The 21139-nt window shown below is 39.4% G+C and overlaps 1 protein-coding gene across 1 annotated transcript in view; it reads left to right on the plus strand.

The window, feature by feature from the left end:
- The window catches only part of LOC126284287 (uncharacterized), a 194889-nt gene that overhangs the window by 165195 nt on the left and 8555 nt on the right, over positions 1-21139 (plus strand). The gene's annotated exons all lie outside the window — the stretch shown is intronic.

Consider the following 21139-nt stretch of genomic DNA (forward strand, 5'->3'; position numbering starts at 1 on the left):
ATTTCCCACTAATGTGCTGGCCCAACCTTTTGGATCTAGTCTCACCGATCTGCTGCAAGTCAGGTCTGTTCGTGTGTGGCATAATGCGGCAGATTTTCATGTTTTATCCATGGACTCAGGATTTTGTGCTCCTTAGCAGGCCAGATACCATGGGCAATGGATTTCAGGAATTGTGACTGTCTCACCACAAGAACCTTGTCAACTGTGGTGTTTTATAAATATTTTATTTATTCTAGCACATTTTGGCACTTTAAAAGTAATTTATGTATTAGAAAGTATGGATGATCACAGGAAGAAAATTGTGGCAATCACTGGCAGTTTTTATGCTATGTACTTCCATATTTTCTGGAAGAAAAACCACACAATTCCTACAGAATAATAGACATGATTCAGTGGGCAATAACTAACAATATCGTACATAGAAGAACCAACATTTTATTGGCAGTTACCTATAGTGTTGGTTTACACAACTCTTAGCTGCCGTAGACACTTCTTTCAAGAGACCTACTTTTTTTCTAAGGTTATTTCTGAAATCAGTAAAGATATTTTAAATCTGTCTTGTGACTCCAATGAACTATGTATTTTTGTCACCAAATGTGTTTCGTTTTATTAAAATAAAATAATATCAGTGGTCTTAATGAAACATATATACCATTTGGCTTGCTGTCTCCGTCTAAAACCAATTCATTGCAAACGATGTTGATGTTAGTACTAAAGATTTTTGCTCACATGTTTAGAGATACAGATGTCCTTACAATTTTTGTCAACTTACGTCTTTGCTCACCCTAGAAATCTCAAAATTTGTTCCCCCAGGGGGCCAACAGCTCTTTCGTGGGTACATGTGTGGTGCACATGGGTCCCTGAGCTATTGCAACTTTTATGCTTTTCTGGGCTGATTTCCCTTTCCTTCCTTCTCCTTCACTGTCCTTCTTGCTGGCCGCAGTGGTCTTGCGGTTCTAGGCACTCAGTCCGGAACCGCGCGACTGCTACGGTCGCAGATTTGAATCCTGCCTCGGGCATGGATGTGTGTGTTGTCCTTAGGTTAGTTAGGTTTAATTAATTCTAAGTTCTAGGCGACTGATGACCACACATGTTAAGTTGCATAGTGCTCAGAGCCATTTGAACCACTGTCCTTCTTCCTTTCCCGTTGCCCCTTCCTTTCCTTCTCTTGGTGTTCTTCTTTGTGTTGGCTTGGCTGTCGTCATGACTTCACTTCATCTTACAGTTTTGGTTGTTTGATTTTCCTCCCCCTTTTTGGCCTTTCTTTTTTGGTCCCTTTCAGGGGCTTGACCTCCATCTCCAATTTTGAAATCTGTAGTGAGAGCCATATGAGGAAGAACTCCCTCCGTAGCATATTTGGTGTGGGTTCGTCTCCCCCTCCTCCTCGTCCTCCTCCCTCTCCCATTTCTCCCTTCCCCCTTCAAAATCGTTTTACTTCCTTGATGGGTCACCAGCTCGGTAGCCAGTCCATGTGGGGGGGCTGTTATGTACCCATCTGCTGATCCCTGATACCACTGGAATCATACTGCTGGTATCCATGCTGTGAATATTTTGTGCAAGCCTAGGGGTAGTTGCCCAGCAATGACACTCACCAGAGTAGTACATAAAGGAAAAAATAATTCAGTATCATACCTGTATCAGCCCATATAAGGTTACTACAGCTGAGTGGTAGACCTAATATTATAAATATAATACAAGTGTATGCCCCTTCAGTGTACGGGAAAGATGAAGAGATAGAAGAATTTTATGATAACATAAATGGAATTTTGAGAAAACACGTATGAGTTGACAATTGTGATGAGAGATTGTAATCCAAAAGTAGGGGAAGCTAGAACATCAGATGTGGTAGGACCATTTGGACTATTATAGAGGAATTCTGGAGGGGCTGATCTTGAAAACTTTGCGGTGTCAAATAATCTGGTGATCACGAACACCTAGTTTAAACCTACACCTAGAAGACTGTATATATGGGAGTCTCCCATGGACATACCTGAGTAATATGTGAGAAACAGACTGATTTCTTAATAATATATAAATATTTCAGGAACAGTTACACATCAGTAAAAACATACCCAGGAGCAGCCGTAAACTCTGACCATGCACTTTGTGTCAGAGTTTTTAAAGTTAGAATGAAGAGAAAGAAAAAGTAGATCTACAGTTTGAGGAAAATGGGAGACCTGATATAAAACAGAATATACAAACAGAACTCAACTTGGCAATTTACACAGATGACATCACCAGTAGCAATGTCAATTTAGAATTGCACAAATTAGACAATATTGCACAGCAAATAAAAGAAAAGTACAGATTCAGATTCAGATTCTTTCTTTATTGCCATTGACCACATACAGTAGAATAGGCTTTTACAATGATAGTAAGGTACAAATATTGATCACATTACATGTAAAAATTAAATATCTTATATACCACTACAATCTTAATTATTAATATCAATATTGTCAATATCATAGAACTCTTTTATATGATAACATGGGTTTTTTGCTAGCCAGTCATATAATTTTGTTTTGAACGTTTTAAAAGGCAAGGATCGAGTGGCAAGAGGAAATTTGTTAAAAATTTTGAGGGCATTTACTTTATGGGAGTTTCCTGTTATTGCTAGCCTGTGCCTTGGAATGTCAATATTTGCCTTACTTCTAGTATCGTGCTTGTGAATTGTTTCCCTGATGATACATTCTTTAATGTTATTCCTGACAAAGAGTGCAGCCTCATAGATATACAGATTCACCACTGTTAGTAACCTAAGCCTGGTAAAAAGAGGGCGACAGTGTTCTACAGGCCCAGCATTACACATTATACGAACAATTTTTTTTTTTTTTTGGACTTTTAAGATGTTACTGATATGAGGAGAATGTCCCCATATGAGTAGGCCATATGATATATGTGACTGAAAGAGTCCAAAATATGCTACACGGAGATAATTATTATTGACCATATCTCTCAGTTTCCACATGAGGTAGGTCACTCTTGAGATTTTTTTGCAGATTTGGCTTATATGCTCTTCCCAAGTTAGTTTGGCATCAATATGTATTCCTAAGAGCTTGACACTTTTATTTTCTATATTTTTAGATAATCCTAACAGAAGCTTTTGGGTTTTGTCTGGATTACATACAAGTTTATTGGCTGCAAACCATTTTAATGCAGAGTCAAGAGTTTCTTGTATAATCTTATCAAGGGTTGGGATGTCATGGTGTGAAGTAAGCAGGGTTGTATCATCTGCATAGCAGATTACAGACTGTGATACAGAATGGGGCAGGTCATTGATAGCCACAATGAAAAAGAAGGGGCCAAGGACAGAGCCCTGTGGCACACCTGTACCAATTTCTACTAAGGGGGAATCCTCATTTCTAATTGAGACAAACTGTCTTCTGTTGGTCAAATAGGAAGAAATTATTGCTAATGAAGATTTTTGTATACCATAATACTCCAGTTTTGTTAATAATATGTTCAAATTAATGCAATCAAAAGCTTTACTTAGATCACATAATACAAGTGACACCATCTTCTTATTTTCAAAGGCCGTTAAAGTCTGATCAACAATTTCCAGAACAGCTGCAGTGGTATTTTTACCTGGTCTAAATCCATATTGATTGTTGCAAAGCAGATCATGCTTTTCAAAATAACTGCTTAATTGAAAGTACATGAGTGATTCAATTATTTTTGAAAATATTGGCACAATAGATACGGCTCAGTAGTTTTGGGGGAATTGTTTATTACCCTTTTTGAATACGGGGATAATTTTAGAGATTTTTAGCAAATCTGGGAAAACTCCATTCTCTAAACATCTGTTAAAAATAAAGCTTAGTGGCTTACTTATGAGATGGACTGTTCTTTTAACAACATAATTGGACATACATTTGGAATTCGATAGTTTAGCAACAGTTTTACAGACTTGATCAGGCATGATATTGTTCCAGTGAAACAAAGGTCCCTCAGACAGCTGGGGACCAAGCAGATCCCTTGCCGATGTGTCTGTGGCTTTAATTTTGTCTCCGAGTTCTCTGACTGATGTGACAAAGTAGTCATTCAATTCTCCTGGATCCAGCAGAGTTTGACATACTTGGCTGTGAGAATTATCTTGTATGATAACTTCCCAAGCTACCTTACACTTATTTGGAGCACCTTCTATATACCTTTCACAAGCTGCTTTTTTGGCTTCTCTGAGCTTAGCTTTGTAATACTTTTTATTTCTAAGGTAAGCATTGTATACCATATCCCTCTGTTCAGACCCTTGATTGCCCTTGCTTTTATATGTTCTATACAGTATGAGCATATTTTCTCTGATTTCTGCTAGTCCTTTTGTATGCCAGTTTATTTTTGTATTTTTACGTTTAACTGAGGACCTAACTTTTATTAATGGGGAACAGGAGTACCATACGTCTCTATATTTTTTAAAGAAAGCTTCAAAATCATTTTCAACTCCTGTTTTTCCTGGATGACACTCATAAACAGGTTCCCAGTTTGTGACCTTTAACTTGTTAATAAATGACATAATGTGCTCCTCTCTCTGACCTCTTACCCATGCCACATTAAATTCATTGGAATAAGATGGTTTATATGGTAAAGTGTTAAAAGCAATGGATCATGATCTGCAAAAGCACCATCAGCCAAGCTAACCACATATTCCTCTCTGTGTAAATTAACAATAATATTGTCTAGGCATGCATCATTACGAGTAGGACACTTGTTCGTGCAGTGCAAGTTTAAAGATCTTAATATATTAAAAAACGTCCTGGAGTCTTGTTGTCTTGCATTTCCCATTTCAATATTAAAATCACCACAAATAACAATCTTTGTTTTAAACTTAAAGAGTTTCATAACTACTAGTTCAAATTGCTCAAAGAAAACAGTTATGTCTCCATTTGGAGACCTATACAGGCTAATAATTATTATGTTTTCTTCAGTCAGTCTTATACAGCTAAACTCAGCATTTACTTCTGAACAATACGGCTTTATATCTAATTTTGAAAATTTTTGGCCATGCTTGATATAAATTCCAGCACCCCCATTTTTGCTGTTTTTCCTGCACATTATATCAGCTAAAACATATCCTTCAGGAACAAAATTGCTAACTTGATTTTGTGTTAGCCAGTGTTCTGACACACATATCACATCTACATCCTTAATGTTACAATAATGTTCTAATTCTAACAGTTTATTTCTTAAACAACGAATATTGACTTGCAGTAACCTTAATATTTTGTCATTGTTCTCATTCTCAAGTGAGCACTCATCTGCATGTGGCAAATCCGAGTTGCACATATTGTTTCTGATTAAATTGGAATTGCTGGAATATTTACTTCCGCTAAAAAAGCATTTTCATCAGTGCTCTTGGTATACGCCACTGTTTCGTCATGTTGCATGTTAAATTCTAAAGATATATCACTTTTGTCTTTTAAAGGTATTGCATGCTTTATACCACGCTGCATGTTTGATTTTGCACGAACTACACTCCTGGAAATTGAAATAAGAACACCGTGAATTCATTGTCCCAGGAAGGGGAAACTTTATTGACACATTCCTGGGGTCAGATACATCACATGATCACACTGACAGAACCACAGGCACATAGACACAGGCAACAGAGCATGCACAATGTCGGCACTAGTACAGTGTATATCCACCTTTCGCAGCAATGCAGGCTGCTATTCTCCCATGGAGACGATCGTAGAGATGCTGGATGTAGTCCTGTGGAACGGCTTGCCATGCCATTTCCACCTGGTGCCTCAGTTGGACCAGCGTTCGTGCTGGACGTGCAGACCACGTGAGACGACGCTTCATCCAGTCCCAAACATGCTCAATGGGGGACAGATCCGGAGATGTTGCTGGCCAGGGTAGTTGACTTACACCTTCTAGAGCACGTTGGGTGGCACGGGATACATGCGGATGTGCATTGTCCTGTTGGAACAGCAAGTTCCCTTGCCGGTCTAGGAATGGTAGAACGATGGGTTCGATGACGGTTTGGATGTACCGTGCACTATTCAGTGTTCCCTCGACGATCACCAGAGGTGTACGGCCAGTGTAGGAGATCGCTCCCCACACCATGATGCCGGGTGTTGGCCCTGTGTGCCTCGGTCGTATGCAGTCCTGATTGTGGCGCTCACCTGCACAGCGCCAAACACGCATATGACCATCATTGGCACCACGGCAGAAGCGACTCTCATCGCTGAAGACGACACGTCTCCATTCGTCCATCCATTCACGCCTGTCGCGACACCACTGGAGGCGGGCTGCACGATGTTGGGGCGTGAGCAGAAGACGGCCTAACGGTGTGCGGGACCGTAGCCCAGCTTCATGGAGACGGTTGCGAATGGTCCTCGCCGATACCCCAGGAGCAACAGTGTCCCTAATTTGCTGGGAAGTGGCGGTGCGGTCCCCTACAGCACTGCGTAGGATCCTACGGTCTTGGCGTGCATCCGTGCGTTGCTGCGGTCCGGTCCCAGGTTGACGGGCAAGTGCACCTTCCGCCGACCACTGGCGACAACATCGATGTGCTGTGGAGACCTCACGCCCCACGTGTTGAGCAATTCGGCAGTACGTCCACCCGGCCTCCCGCATGCCCACTATACGCCCTCGCTCAAAGTCCGTCAACTGCACATACGGTTCACGTCCACGCTGTCGCGTCATGCTACCAGTGTTAAAGATGGAGCTCCGTATGCCACGGCAAACTGGCTGAAACTGACGGCGGCGGTGCACAAATGCTGCGCAGCTAGCGCCATTCGCCGGCCAACACCGCGGTTCCTGGTGTGTCTGCTGTGCCGTGCGTGTGATCATTGCTTGTACAGCCCTCTCGCAGTGTCCAGAGCAAGTATGGTGGGTCTGACACACCAGTGTCAATGTGTTCTTTTTTCCATTTCCAGGAGTGTATATCCAAGATCTTGTGACTAACAAATGTTTTTCCCAGTTTGTTGATGTGCAAGCCATGTGATGTATGAAATCGTTTCCCTAGTGTGCTTATATCAACGTATGTTGTATTTTTGAATTCCTTGCATATATTTTGCACAGCTTTATTAGTTTTTTCTATTTCGTTGTTTACACAGGACCAATTATGTAGGTCGTGACGATGTGGTACAGAAAAAACGATCACATTCGTGTTCCGGAATTCGTGCAACCTCCGTTTAAGGGACAGCACGAAATCTTTTGCTTTGTTTTTAGCTACGTCGTTTGTCCCCGCAAGAAAGAGAGAAAAATCGTTACTGTTCAGACCTGAGATTTTTTTGTGACTGACTGCAGTTGCTGCCTTGAAATTTGCCCCTGGTTTCATTACGCTGTTGACCTTATGTCTGCATATACTTTGCAGTTCAGACGCTATTCCCCGCCCTTGTCTATAAGTATAAATGTCAATTTTACATGTGGGCCTATTTGTTGCTGGAAGATCACTGTTATTTGGTCTATAATCACAACAAGTACCTATTGTGTCTTGATTCACATTTTCTATGCCTTCTTTTTGGTCAATGTGAGACGAAGAGAACACACAAGAATTACTACCGGTCGGTAAATGAATATTGTTCACATTCACGTTATGTGAAGCCAGAGAGAAAGAAGAGGAAGTCATGTATGATGCATGAGATACAGAATCTAACAGAGAGAAAGAAATTACGTAAGGGAAACCCAGTGGAATACGGGAAGATAAATAAGGACATCAAAAATAAGGGAGGCATAAGAAAATGAAAAAGTGGAGCACTGTGAGGAAGTTTAGTTTTATCAAAGTAAATATGATGGTTTCAGTGCACACAAGAAAGTCAAAGAAATAACAGAAATATAGAAAGAGTATCAGTGAAAGCTAGTGGATGAAGGAGGGAACTTGACAGTGGAATAAGAAGACAAGCAAAAGACTTAGAAAAAATATATAGAAAATTTATTTCATGATACTAGACATACTTTTAATTCAAGTACAAATGAAATAAGTGGTACAGATATACTAGAAGTAGAAGTTCAAACAGCTGTCAATCAGATGAAGGATGGAAAGGCAATGGGACCAGATACAGTAGAAGCAGAGTTCTTAAAATTGACGGATGAAACTCATGTAAAATGGTTAACCCAAATTTTCAGTCTAATTTATGTATCTGGAAACTTTTAATCGGAGTAGCTGAAAGTAGAGTCCATTACTTTGCCCAAAAAGCCAAATGCAAAAAATGTGGAGATTATAGTATGATAAGCTTAATGAGCCGTATCTTGAAATTGTTTTCGAGGGTGATATAGAGAATAATGTCTCTATGTGAGAAACAAATAGTGACTAATCAATTTTGGTTCGTTAATACTGTAGGTATGAGAAAAGCCTTCTTCACTGTACAAGTATTGTTTCAGAGATGTAAAGAAAAATGTATGTGATTGCCTTACAGATTACCAGAAGGCTTTTGATAGAGTAAAACACAAAAAATTGATGGAGATTTTTAGAAATAAGGGAATGGAAGAAAGAGATTTGTGGATTGTCAAGAACCTATACTGGAGACAAACATCAGTGTCGCCTACTGATGGAGAACACACTGAAGCAGCCAAAATTCTCAGGAGAGTAAAACAGGGACATATGTTGCTACTCATGATATTTAATATATACTCAGAATTCATATTTAGAAAACCCCTGGAAGACGTATAATAAGGAATTTTGATGAATGGAATGAGATTAAACAACATTTGATATGTGGATGATACTATTGAATTTGCTGACATTATTCAGCGTTACAATTATTAATGGGAACTGTAAGAGTTAGCAGTCTGTTTGGGTTGAAATAAACACCTCAAAGACAAAACTCATCATCGTAAGTACAGAAAATATTACAGGAGTAAACTTAGTCATAAGCCAAAGAACTATAGGAAGGGTAAAACAATATACATACTTTGGAACCATAATAAATTAAAATTGGGAAAACTTGCAAGAAATGAAGATTTGCATCATGAAAGCAAGATGTGTATTCCAGAAAATTGAGTGCTGCCTTTGAAAGTCATAACCTAACTCTAATAACAAAAATCAGAATTTTGCACTGCTACTTATATTCCATCCTCCTATATGGGATGGACCTTGAATAAAAACACGGAGAAGAAGTTGAAGGCATTTGAATTGTGGCTTTATAGGCAGATCCTGAGGATACCTTGCACCCAGAGAGTGATAACAGTAGAAGTTTTGAGAATAGTGAACAGAATACCTAAATTAATCAAGATGGTGAAATGCTGAAAGTTGCAATATCTAGGACATATCATGTGTAATATGAATAGATATGATTTGCTATAAAAAAAATCTGTAAGGGAGAATCAACAGTAAAAGAGGTCCTGGAAGAAGACGAATATCTTGGTTTGACAACTTTAGATGCTGGTTCAGTATGTCTTCAACAGGACTATTCTGTGTTGCTACCAACAAGAGAAAGATAGCCATCATGATCACCAACATCCAAACTGGATAGGCACTGGAAGAAGAAGAAGTTATTAATTAGTGTGGGAAAAACCTAATAAACAGTAGTTTGTTTACCTTTAACAAGTGTTGCATGTTCAAAAATACCTGAAACTGGATTTTGAGGATGCTTAGTTTCCAACATTTGTGAACTATGATGAAGAGCATCCACATCAATTTTTAAAAGCCAGCACCTCTGGTGTTAGTTATGATTTATTTATGGCGTGTACAGATGTTCTGTCAGGCACAGTAGGCTTCTGGGGGGAGGAGGGGGTGACAATGGTCCATGCTGATTTTGACAGTACTGTAAATCTGCTCCAGAGATGCAGTTAGGGCACTGCAGAATCTTAACCTGGACAGAGAAGTTGTATTGTCCAGGCAACAAGACATAGTATTGTTCAGCCATAGTTATTCACTGAGCTTAGTGTTTATGTTTGGGAACTATGGAATGAGTAAGGGGGCTTGAACAAGAGGTGTTCTCAGGTGTGCAACAGTTAGTGAATAGTAATGGGGTGCTTAGGGAAATCACCAAGGAACACAGGAAGTTACTCAGGGCACATGCACTTTATGAAGAGCAGTTGTAGGAGGTATTCAGAACAGTGCCAGCAGCCAGCATTCCACACAAGCCCAGAAGGGTAAGATGGGGATGGATTGAACGCTGACACACTTATTCAGGACAGAAGACACAAGTGATATGAACACACTGAATGAAACTACAGGAGCTGTGAAAGACCAGGCTGTGAAAAATAGAGCAACAGCAGAGTGGCATTCTATGCAGATCATGTATCTGGAGGGTGAAGTGCTAAACAACAGATGTTTAATTCAACAGTTTACCCAAGAGGTTATGGATTATGGTAGGGCTTTGTCTAGTACTTTGAATCAGGATTTTGAAGCCATACAAGCACGAATGCAGGTACTGGATGTAAGGATAGCATCACAAGATATTTGCAATCTTTAGATGATAGTCTTTAGGATACAAGTGTGGAGCTGACAACTTACAAGAAGCCATGCATCAAACACTTCACAAGCAGGTGAATCCATTCGTGCTTCCCCTAAGTAATATTTGAAAGGATTGAAGAAAATTCAGGAAGAGTTACTGCTGGAATTGCAGCTAATATTAGAGCTGGCTAACCAGAACTTGCCATTCTATGACCATAGTGTAGCAGTGGGGGTAAGAACAGATAATGCACAATTGTGTGTGACAGTGCAGATACTAGTAGCAAGCAATCATCCAGTATTTAAATATTATGCAGTGCACACCCCTTCGTATTGAAGTTGGCAGCAGTGGGGAAATTTGCGCAAGTGAGAGAAGAGGGAGTGTTACTAGATGGGGATCAACAATTGGAGATGACTGAGGGTAAGCTTCAGTAGTGCTAGAGTGGGGTGGTTACCATTTGCCTGGCACACATTGCCACAGGTGGACCTGCATATGTCATGTAATTATTGAGAAGCAGAGGGGGGAGGGGGGCGGGCAGGTTTTTCTGTCTGTAAGAGGTGATACTGTACTTTCAGAGATCATTTTTACACTCAATAAGCTCAGTATACAACAGTGTGGTAGTGGTGGCCAGTTGCTACAACAAGGAAAGATCATGGGAGTGAAATATTTATACTTACAGGGTAGTGAACTGTTGATCAACAAGACAAAGTGTGACTTTACAGGACCTACAGTTCCTTTGCCAACCACTATGACAGGAGTGACTCTGTTAAATGTAACACAACCATTTGTTAAGTCAGATGATAGCCTTGCAGGAAGGAATAATCACAACAGAACAGTGACTGCAGCATGTAAGTCGATGTGGAGATGGAAAATGTCAACTAACCATAACCTTTAGTGTCACAATTCCTAGCACCACATTGACTCTGATTTTACTTCGCTTAGCATTTGTGTATCTTAGATAACAGGATGTTCATAGATCTGATCCATGTACAATTCAAGTTCCCATACAGTAGATTCCCTAAGCAAGGGATGGAGAGCTGTCTGTTAAATTCATGATTAGTTCAATAAATAAGAATAACCAGTCTAGTAGTAATGTATTCATCTATAGGTTAAGGGGTAAAATTACCTTTGTGGAAAACTGTTCAAAGTAAGACACAAGGGTCTGGGTCTTCTCTGTAGGGTAGGGTAATGTAGTGCCGCTACTGAGTTTTTTTTACAGAAAATTATTAGTCTTTAACAAAAATAGGGGAAATGGAAGCCAATGTTGAACATTGCATTAACAGCCAGAATTGGAAGCCACCAGTGTGGTGACATGGGGGTCACAATAACAGATATGTTAGTGAATTGCAAAGCGTGGATAACTGAACTCAGTGGTAAATGACACTGCACAGTGGTAACCATGTAGCAAGGGGGCAGTCACCACCTCACTGCTAGTCTCTTGTTATAGCAATGTGACTGGGCAGTGGGTTTTAGTGAAACAAATGGGTGCTGGTTGCACATAAATAAGTCTGGATTTTAAGGCACAGGGCACTTTTCATCACTGGAAATCAGCAACACCATCACAATGCTTAAGTGACGCTGGACAGTGAGATGACTGTGCATCACCAATAGCAGCAGTGAGTTTGAGACCAGGCTGTGCTTGCTGCTAGCACTATGTCCTTCACATAACTGGGTGCCACAGCTCCACCGACCTGCCAAACGAGCCTGCTGCCTCTGATGCTGACTTCCTATTGAGACTTGGTGCCACGGTGCCAGATGGCGACCAACTCTTGTGTGCGCAGAGCTGATGAGCCATTTCCCAGGCGGAATGTCACCACAACACAACTCATAGTGCCACTGACTTCAACGGCCATGGCCTCTAAACATTACTGGCCTCAGCAGTGCAGGGTATTGACTCAGCATCTCTAGGCAGAAGCCAGCAATTATTTATCAGCCCCAACCAGGGACAATGGAAGAGATGTAACTGTCTCACTATGCCATGTGCTGAAGTCAATATCGATATGTGGAACAAGTAAGATTACAAGATATATATACACACATGAATAGTGCTAATATTAATATTACTGAAATTTTTAGTTCTACACATGCAACTACATTTAGAGGTACTTTTTTACCATTTCTGAAACAGAAACTTGTTCATGGAGTAGAAGGAATTGTCCAGATGAAATGATTTTAAGCTAGATTTAACACTTGATCTGCTACCTTCCAGGCACTTTACGTTTTTGGGCAAATGATCAAAGATTTTTGTTGCTGAATAATGTACTCCTTTTTGAGTAACTGACAGCTTCAATAATGGATAGGAAAGGTCATTTTTCCCCTCTAGTGTTGTACGTATGAACATCACTGTTCTTCGCAAATTGAGATGGATTATTTGTAATGAATTTCATTAGTGAATATATGTACTTTGATGGTGCAGTTAAAATACCTACCTCCTTGGAAAGGTGCCTACATGACATCCTTGGGTGAACACCACTAATTATTCTCACTGCTCTGTTTTGTGCAATCAATACTTTATGTCTAATTGGTGAGTTACCCCAGGAAACTATTCCGTAAGACATTATCGAGTGGAAATATGCAAAGGACGTTAGGAGGCTGATCTGTTTATTACCAAGACTAGTGATTATACGAAGAGCGAAAGAAGCTGAACTTAGTTGTTTGAGAAGCTCAGTAATATGCTTCTTCCAGTTCAAGTTGTCATCAATATGAACACCCAAAAATTTGGAGATATCTACGCTGTTAACTGAGCCCTGTTCATATGCAACATCAATTGTCAGTATGACTCTGTTGGTGTACAGAACTGAATATAGTGAGTTTTTTTCCAAATTAAAGGTGAGTCCATTTTCTGAGATCCACTTAATATTTCTTTGAAAGACATCCTTAACAGTATCTTCAGCTGCTTTTTCTGGAATGGGATTTTTTTATAACACTCATGTCATCTGCAAAAAGTACTAGTTTCACTTGCTGAACCTTAAGTGGAAAGTCATTGACATGAATAAGGAACAGCGGAGGACCTAAAATTGAGCCCTGTGGGACTCCCTTTGAGATAACGCCCCCTTCATTAGAATCTACCACCCTCCCAACATTATTTTTGCTATTCAGCACAACCCTTTGCTTTCTGTTCATTAAGTATGATTCAAACCAGCTGTGTGTATAGCCTTCAATTCCATAAAACCTGAGGTTTTCTAAGAGTGTGACATGATCCACACAGTCAAATGCCTTCTCAGTCGAGTAACCCTTCCAGAATCCGAACTGTGACATGCTGAGTAAATTATTTTCACTTAAATGTGACTACTCTTGAATACATAACCTTTTTGAATATTTTAGAAAATGAAGTCAGCAATGAGATTGCTCTATAATTATTTAAGTCACTCTTGTCCCCTTTCTTACGAAGGGGTTTGAAAATTGTGTATTTCAATCTGTCTGGAAAAATTCCCTGTGCAAACGAAGCATTACATATATCGCTACGGATTCCACTTATTAAGTTAGAACAGCACTTCAAAATTCTGTTAGAGACTCCATCAACACCACATGAACTCTTGTTTTTCAATATATTTATAATTCCCTTAATTTCAGTGGGAGATGTTGGTGCTATTTCTAAAGACCCAAAGTCCTGGGTAATGACATTTTTAACATATTCTTTGCTTCTTCAACTGAACCCTTTAACCGTATTTTTGCTGCTCCATTCACAAAGTGATTGTTAAAAATACTTGCAACTTGTGAATTATCACTCATAACATCATCATTTAACTTTATTGCTATGGTATGCTCTGCATTGTCAGACTGGCCCATCTCCCGTTTGACAATATTCCATATAGTTTTAATCTTACTATCTGCATTATTAATTACTGTCAGAACACACAAGCTTCTTGACTTCTTAATGACTTTCCTTAAAATATTACAGTATCTTTTGTAGTAAGCAAGTAACTTTGGATCCTGACTTATTCTGGCCTGTCCATATGTTTCCCTCTTCCTCTCACATGATATCTTAATTCCCTTAGTAATCCATGGCTTAGTTAACTCTGTAATGGCATTTTTGGATAATATTTCAGGAAAGAAACTCTCAAATATTGAGATAAATTTACAGTGGAATAAATTGAATTTGGCATCAGCATCATTTTCTGTGTATACTTCATCCCATTCTACCTCTTCTAGGCTGCAATTAAAGCTCTGTATCCTGTTCACATTAATATGCCTCCCTGCCTTGTATGAACCTGCCTGAATCCTGTAAGGTGCTATATGTGTTATTCCTATTAACTGTGCATCATGATCAGATAGCCCATTAACAAATGGGTACACATTAATTTTTTCTGCCTGAACACTGTCTATGAAAATGTTATCGGTAAGTGACCTACTATCCCACTGCACACGAGTTGGAAAATTAACAACAGATACTAGACTGAAACAACCAAACAAAGATTCTAGCTATTTTTCCTATCCGTATCTTTTATGAAAACTACATTAAAATCACCACAAACCACTAACTGCCTCTTTTTGTCTGACAGGTAGCTCAATAATGCCTCAATATTTTTCATGAATAGCTGAAAGTTACCCTGAGGGGATCTGTAGATTGTTACAATTACTATAGAAGTAAAACTTTGAACATAGCTGCTAAGGTGCAGTGACCATGTCAGAATTATATTGGAAGCAAATAAGCCCTCGGTCACAAATATTAAGTCAAAATTGACCTGGTCTTCAAAATTAGATTAACTGTTCTAAAACATATTAGGTATATATGTGACTTGTAAGTACTGCATCTCTTCCAATCAGTAAAAACTATAATTTTATTAATATGTTTTAGAACAGTTAGTCTGACTGATGACCTCAGATGTTAAGTCCCTTAGTGCTCATAGCCATCAGTTAGTCTAATTTTGAAGATGACGCTCATAGTAGCATTGAAACCAGGTCAATTTTGACTTAATATTTGTGATCGAGGGCTTATTTGTTTCCAATATACTATAGAAGTATATGGCAGTAGAAATTGACAAGCACATGCTTCAAGAATCTGATCTACACAAAAACTATTTGTTTCAATATTTTTGACTTTGTGTCCAGTTTTTATATAAGTAGCAACTTCTCCTTTTTCCATGTTGACTCTACATGAATAAGATGCTAATCTGTAATCCCTTAAATTTAACTTCTCCATCCCTGCAGTTACATGGTGTTCAGAGAGACACAAAACATCTATTCCTTCAGAATTTACCCCATTTTCTAGGTATACAAGAAGCTCTTGTATTTTATTTTTCATTCATCTAATGTTCTGATGAAACACACAAATTTTATTTCTTTGGATTCTGCTACAGACATTATGGCACTGTTCTGTTTTAATCTCTTTCAATACTCTCTGTCTGTAACCTGACTCTAACCTAAACAATGTGTCCCTCTGACTCCAGTAATCATAGGTATTTTATCTTGTGTTCTTCTGCAAGAAGAGCAACTATTCTATCCTTCCCCCTCCTATTCAGGTGCGGGCCATGACTAGTGTAACTCCACCTTCCAACTGCATCAACAGGCACAGCACAGATATGAGATTTAGTTTCTGCCAATAGTAACCCCCACCCCCAGCTCTCCGTTAACACGGTTGACAGCTATATTAACCCAGGGCTGGTCATGTGGCTCCAAAACATCCACAAACCCCACACGAGTGTGAGCTGTTGCTGCACCTATTACATCCAGGTCACACCTAATACTATAGTCAAACTTATTTGCAACTGTTGACAGTGTTTTTGCCCTGGGATCCACATGCTGTCAAACACTATGCTGGTGCTTCAGTTCTAGGAAAGTAGTTTTCTGTAAAGTAATAATGATATCATTTCCAGTAGTGTGCTTTTCAAGCATCTGTAAATTCATGTTTAGAGGAATAAAGAATGACAATGCTAACAGTAATTTATAAAACCTTTTTTTACTGCCTATGTACTGATATGTACATCATCCCAGCATCAGTCACTTCACTATAGTGTTTCCTGGTCAGCTACATTTCACTAGGTACAGGATGGGTTCTCTTCTCATTGACATTATGCAGATAATCTCAACGAATTCAGTATAGTGCATCTGTACTGGAGAACATACTGTTATATGCTACTGTTGTTTGTGTGCCACAGGACACTGAAAATCTGTGACTTAGTTTCACTTGAACCGTACATATATTAAAAAGAAGATCTGAAAATCTAGGATGCATATGATGTTTCATTCAGTTTGAATAACAACAATATTGAAAGGATGGATTACTACTCTCCACATAGAGGTGGATTTGAGTTGCAGACTGGCACAATGCAAAAGAATGCTAGAAATAGATCACCTTCCAGAGAAAGACATTCTTCAGAAGTCGAAGACACACACACATTCACACAACAACTTTCCATTGTCTCCAGGTACTCAGATGTGACTGCATATGACAGAACATCAATCTTGCTGGGGTGGGTAGTGGGGTTAAGGAAGAGGCTGAGGCCAGGGAGGGGGAAGATTAGGAGGATGGGGTTGGGGGAATATGCTAGTGCAATCTTTGGGAGCATAACTTAGCAGCTGCGTGGTCCAATTGTCTTTGGCTACAGTTTGATGAATCACGCAGACAAATAGCTTATTGGCTGTCATGCCCACATAGAATGTGGTACAGTGGTTGTCACTTTGATTTCATCCCATTTCCTCAACCATTTTAATTCATCTTCATTTTTCATTATAAGCCCCAGTTTATTAGGTTTCAAGTTTTTTTACTGTATTTCATCCGTTTCATCATTTTGTGATTTTCTAATTAATTTTTAGGTAATTTTTACATATTTTCAAATGTTTTTATGCTCCACTATGGATCCTTGATTTTTGCATCCGCTTCACTACAAAAACGTTTCCCTATCCCTAACCAGAATCCAGTGCCACGTACTGTTCGTGCAATGTTGCCTAGCACGTGGAATTGCTTTAGGTTCCCTGACCATCAAATTTCCTATCTCCATGTGCTACCCCTCCTCCAAGAATGACCATCAGCCCATAACCTCACCAAACTAGCTCTGCAAAACCATATACATCAGGGCCAAACCTTCTTGCAATAGCTGCTTCTCATCCATAAAATTCTCCTGATTTCCAATTCTAAATTTCTGCATCCCATCTTCCAGATTGGAACCTTTGTCATTCAGGAATTAGAGCAGCATGCACAATGCTATGTCAGAACTGTCAAATCTCTTCACTCATGCTACCACCTTGGGCTATCACTATCCAGCACCACTACAAGAGCCTCCTTCAGACCTATCTTGCATCCTGGCCTAGCCACCAAATCCTGCCTTGCAAAATTACTATATTTACCACACCTTCAGAAACTCCCTCTAACCACCCTAAAGAACCCAGGCCCACAAAACAGCCACGAACCTGCCCTTTGTAATCCTCAGTCCCACAGACATATCATTCCTTACCTTTTGCCCCACTTTCAAGTTTAATCATGCTGGAGTTGTTAAAGACCTATTGGTCCCTACAGTGGAAACACTTTTTTGCCACAAATACTACTGATCAAGCTCAATCAAAAATCACGCCTGATTTACTTGAATCTCCCATTCAACAGTGATCCAACCTTGCTGCCATCAAATCTCCCTCTGTTAGCATTCTGGAATTTCCTCACCATCATTCTCTAAATTCCTCAAGATGATAACCAATCTCACATTTGCAGAAAGAATAGTCCACCAGCTGGAACCTAATCCTGACTTTATGATACTTTATGATACTATCTGCTGACAAATGGGTCACTGCTGTGATCATGAACTCAAAGGACTCTGCCAGTTGTGAGATATGTCCATGTACAAGCCTTGTCACAGTGGCCCCATTCCATAAATACTTCAAGATACACTTCAAATCTTCAGGTATGTCCCGGAACCTCTCCCTTAAGTCTATCTCTCTCCCCGCCCCTGCTTGCACTCCTGTCTTCTACATGCTACCTAAATTTCATAAGCTTAACTACCCATGATGCCCCCTTCTGGCTGGTTGCTGTTCTATGATATAGAGAATCTCTGCCATTGTAGAGTAACACCTTCAACCTATTTGCCATAATGTACCCTTCTATGTAAAAGATATCAACTATTTCTTCCACCAACTCTCCACAGTTCCTGCCCCTTTCCCACCCAGTGTCCTGATCTTCACTGGCACTACCACTACTGAACATTGCTTTTCCCAATGCCCAGCTGACCCAAACATTTAACCTACTTCCTTGTAACCACCACCAACTAAATCCTTACCCATAGTTACTTCGTCTTGGAAGGCATCACCTATAAACAAATCCACGGAGCAGCAGTGGGCACCTCCTATACTAACATGTTCATGGACATCTACAGGACTCCTTCTTGACAACTCAGTATCCCAAATCACTCACCTGGTTCAGTTTCATTGATGACATCTTCATCTGGAACTTTGAAGTCTTCCCCCCATTCACTTCACCTGGTCCTCCTCATCCCAAGAAACCACCTTCCTTGACGTTAACCTCCACCTCAATGATGGCTATATCACTGCCTCCAACCTCATCAAACCTACCAACCACTAACAGACTTCCACTTTAACAACTACCAACTATTCCACACCAAGAAGTCCCTTCCGTATAGCATAGACACTCATGCTCTTTGCATCTGTAGTGTTGAGTCCCTCACCAAATGTGCCAAGGGTCTCAATGAACCCTTTGGAAGCCAAAATTGTAACCTGTGTAAGGAATCATATTATTATTGTTATTTCACTCATTCTTTTCTTTTTATATATATCACATATATATAAAATAATATGTTATTTTGTACCAGTGGTACAAAACAAGTAGAGATATGCTCTTCAATTTTTTAATTTCTAAATATTCACCTGTTTGTCTCTTTAAGTGGTAGCAGGCAGACATATGATGAATTCCGCCAAGTTAATACTGTTAAAAAATGTGTATTCCAACTGTACATTACAGAAGTGTTATAAAAAGTTATTAGAAAAGCAAAATTTATTTGTACAATCATGACGATCATACCTGTCTGTTCATCATTTCGCCTGTGCTGAGAATCCTGCATCAAGAAGATCAAAGCAAAAAAGAAGAATTATTGCATGAACAGGAGAGAGGCAATCTGGAACCAGTATTGTCACACCAAGCTCTGTGCACAATGGTGGTAACAAGAAAGAGAAGTATGTAAATTTAAATGCTGAATATATGTCTTAAATTTAAAGGTCTGTTGATATCAGTGTCAGTTAAAGTTCATTCAGGGTATCCAATTCTTTCAATTATTCTCTCCAGTTTTTTTTAAATTATTTAAGCAGCAATTTTTAATCACTTTCCATTATATATTATATTTTATGCACCCCTTCCCCCAACCCCCCCCCCCCCCCCCTTTCCCGTATTCCAGCCACTATTCAATGGCAACCGCATAAAGGACAGCGCCGAGAGGAATATGACAGACCTTTCTGTTGTTGAGATAAAATAATTTTTGAGATAAATTATCCTTTTATTGTTACAAGAAACTAATGAGACCTTTGTTGCATTTGTTAGATTCCCATGAGATTGGGACCAATAAAAACTTGAAGGAACAAATTAAAATTAAATTCTGCCTAGAAAAGAGATGCGCTGGAAATGCTGATTTGAGCAGTAAAGGTAGGACGCTGCTACGCTGTATGCTGATATGGCCGTGCTTGGCGCTGCCTCTCTCGCAGTAGATAATATCTTTTCCTTCCAATTAATATCCTTTATGGACAGTGCATTTCTGTAGGAAAGATGAAAATTTGTGTAAAGTCAACATTAAAGTGCAAAACAATTCATACAGTTTCTTTAAGACTGTTTCAGAGAATAATCAGGTTCATTAATGAATATGCACATAAACCTGCTTTAATTGAAAGGTACTGATGCAAACAAAATTTCGTGTTTGGAAACTGTTTTTCCTAATTTTATTCAATATGGTTGACAATGGAGTCAAAGGAAATGGCCATTGTTGAAAACTCATTACAAAATGCGGTATGCCAAGATGTCAGAAATCCGAGCTGGGCAACAGTTGAAAGTAATGCGCCAACTCGTGAACTGCCGATGGCCACCAAAACAACCAGATCGGCATCCCACTATTAAAAAATGATGACACTGGTAATACAACTAATCATGATGTCACTTTTATGATGATTGAAGAGAATATCTCAGTTTATATTGGGAAACATTTTTTCAAATAGTGAAACTGAAACGTGAGCCGGGGAAAATTTCTTTGGTTATTTGTTCATGTCGTCCCAAACGCAAGAACGGGAAACAGTTCATAAAAGCAATGTAAATACTAGTGAGACATACAATTTGACATAACTCGTGCAACTAATAACACAACAGTTGACACAGCAGTTCACAAGATATCAGGAAAATATAGGACAACAGTTTACACAGCAGTTCACAAAATGTCAGGAAAATATAGGACAACAGCGTACACAGCAAAATCAGGCATTTAACAATTTCAAGAATAGTATTAATCCACAGTTCAGTGAGGTGAGCAAAACTATATGCACTGAATTAACTGACGAATTATCCTGAAAGTTGACAGAGCTCGGTAAACAACTATGAGGTGGAATCCAAAATTTTTGAGGCTGATGCTGCCATCTGGAAAGTAGGAGTAGTAGATCTTTGCACCCCTAGGTGGCGAGAGCTGCATCAGTGTGCCGAGTGGCATTCAGCTGGGAGGACGTGTTGCGTGTCCACAGTGATTCCATAATGCTCTGTGTTTGGTGTGTGGCAATTTTACGATGGATCCGTGAACAGAACAGCATGTGTGTATCAAATTCTGTGCAAATCTTGGGAAAAGTGCTATGGATTATCACCAGCAAGGAGAGCTGGATTTATGGTT

The sequence above is a fragment of the Schistocerca gregaria genome, chromosome 1 (genome assembly GCF_023897955.1).
Source record: "Schistocerca gregaria isolate iqSchGreg1 chromosome 1, iqSchGreg1.2, whole genome shotgun sequence".
Taxonomy (NCBI): Eukaryota; Metazoa; Arthropoda; class Insecta; order Orthoptera; family Acrididae; genus Schistocerca; species Schistocerca gregaria.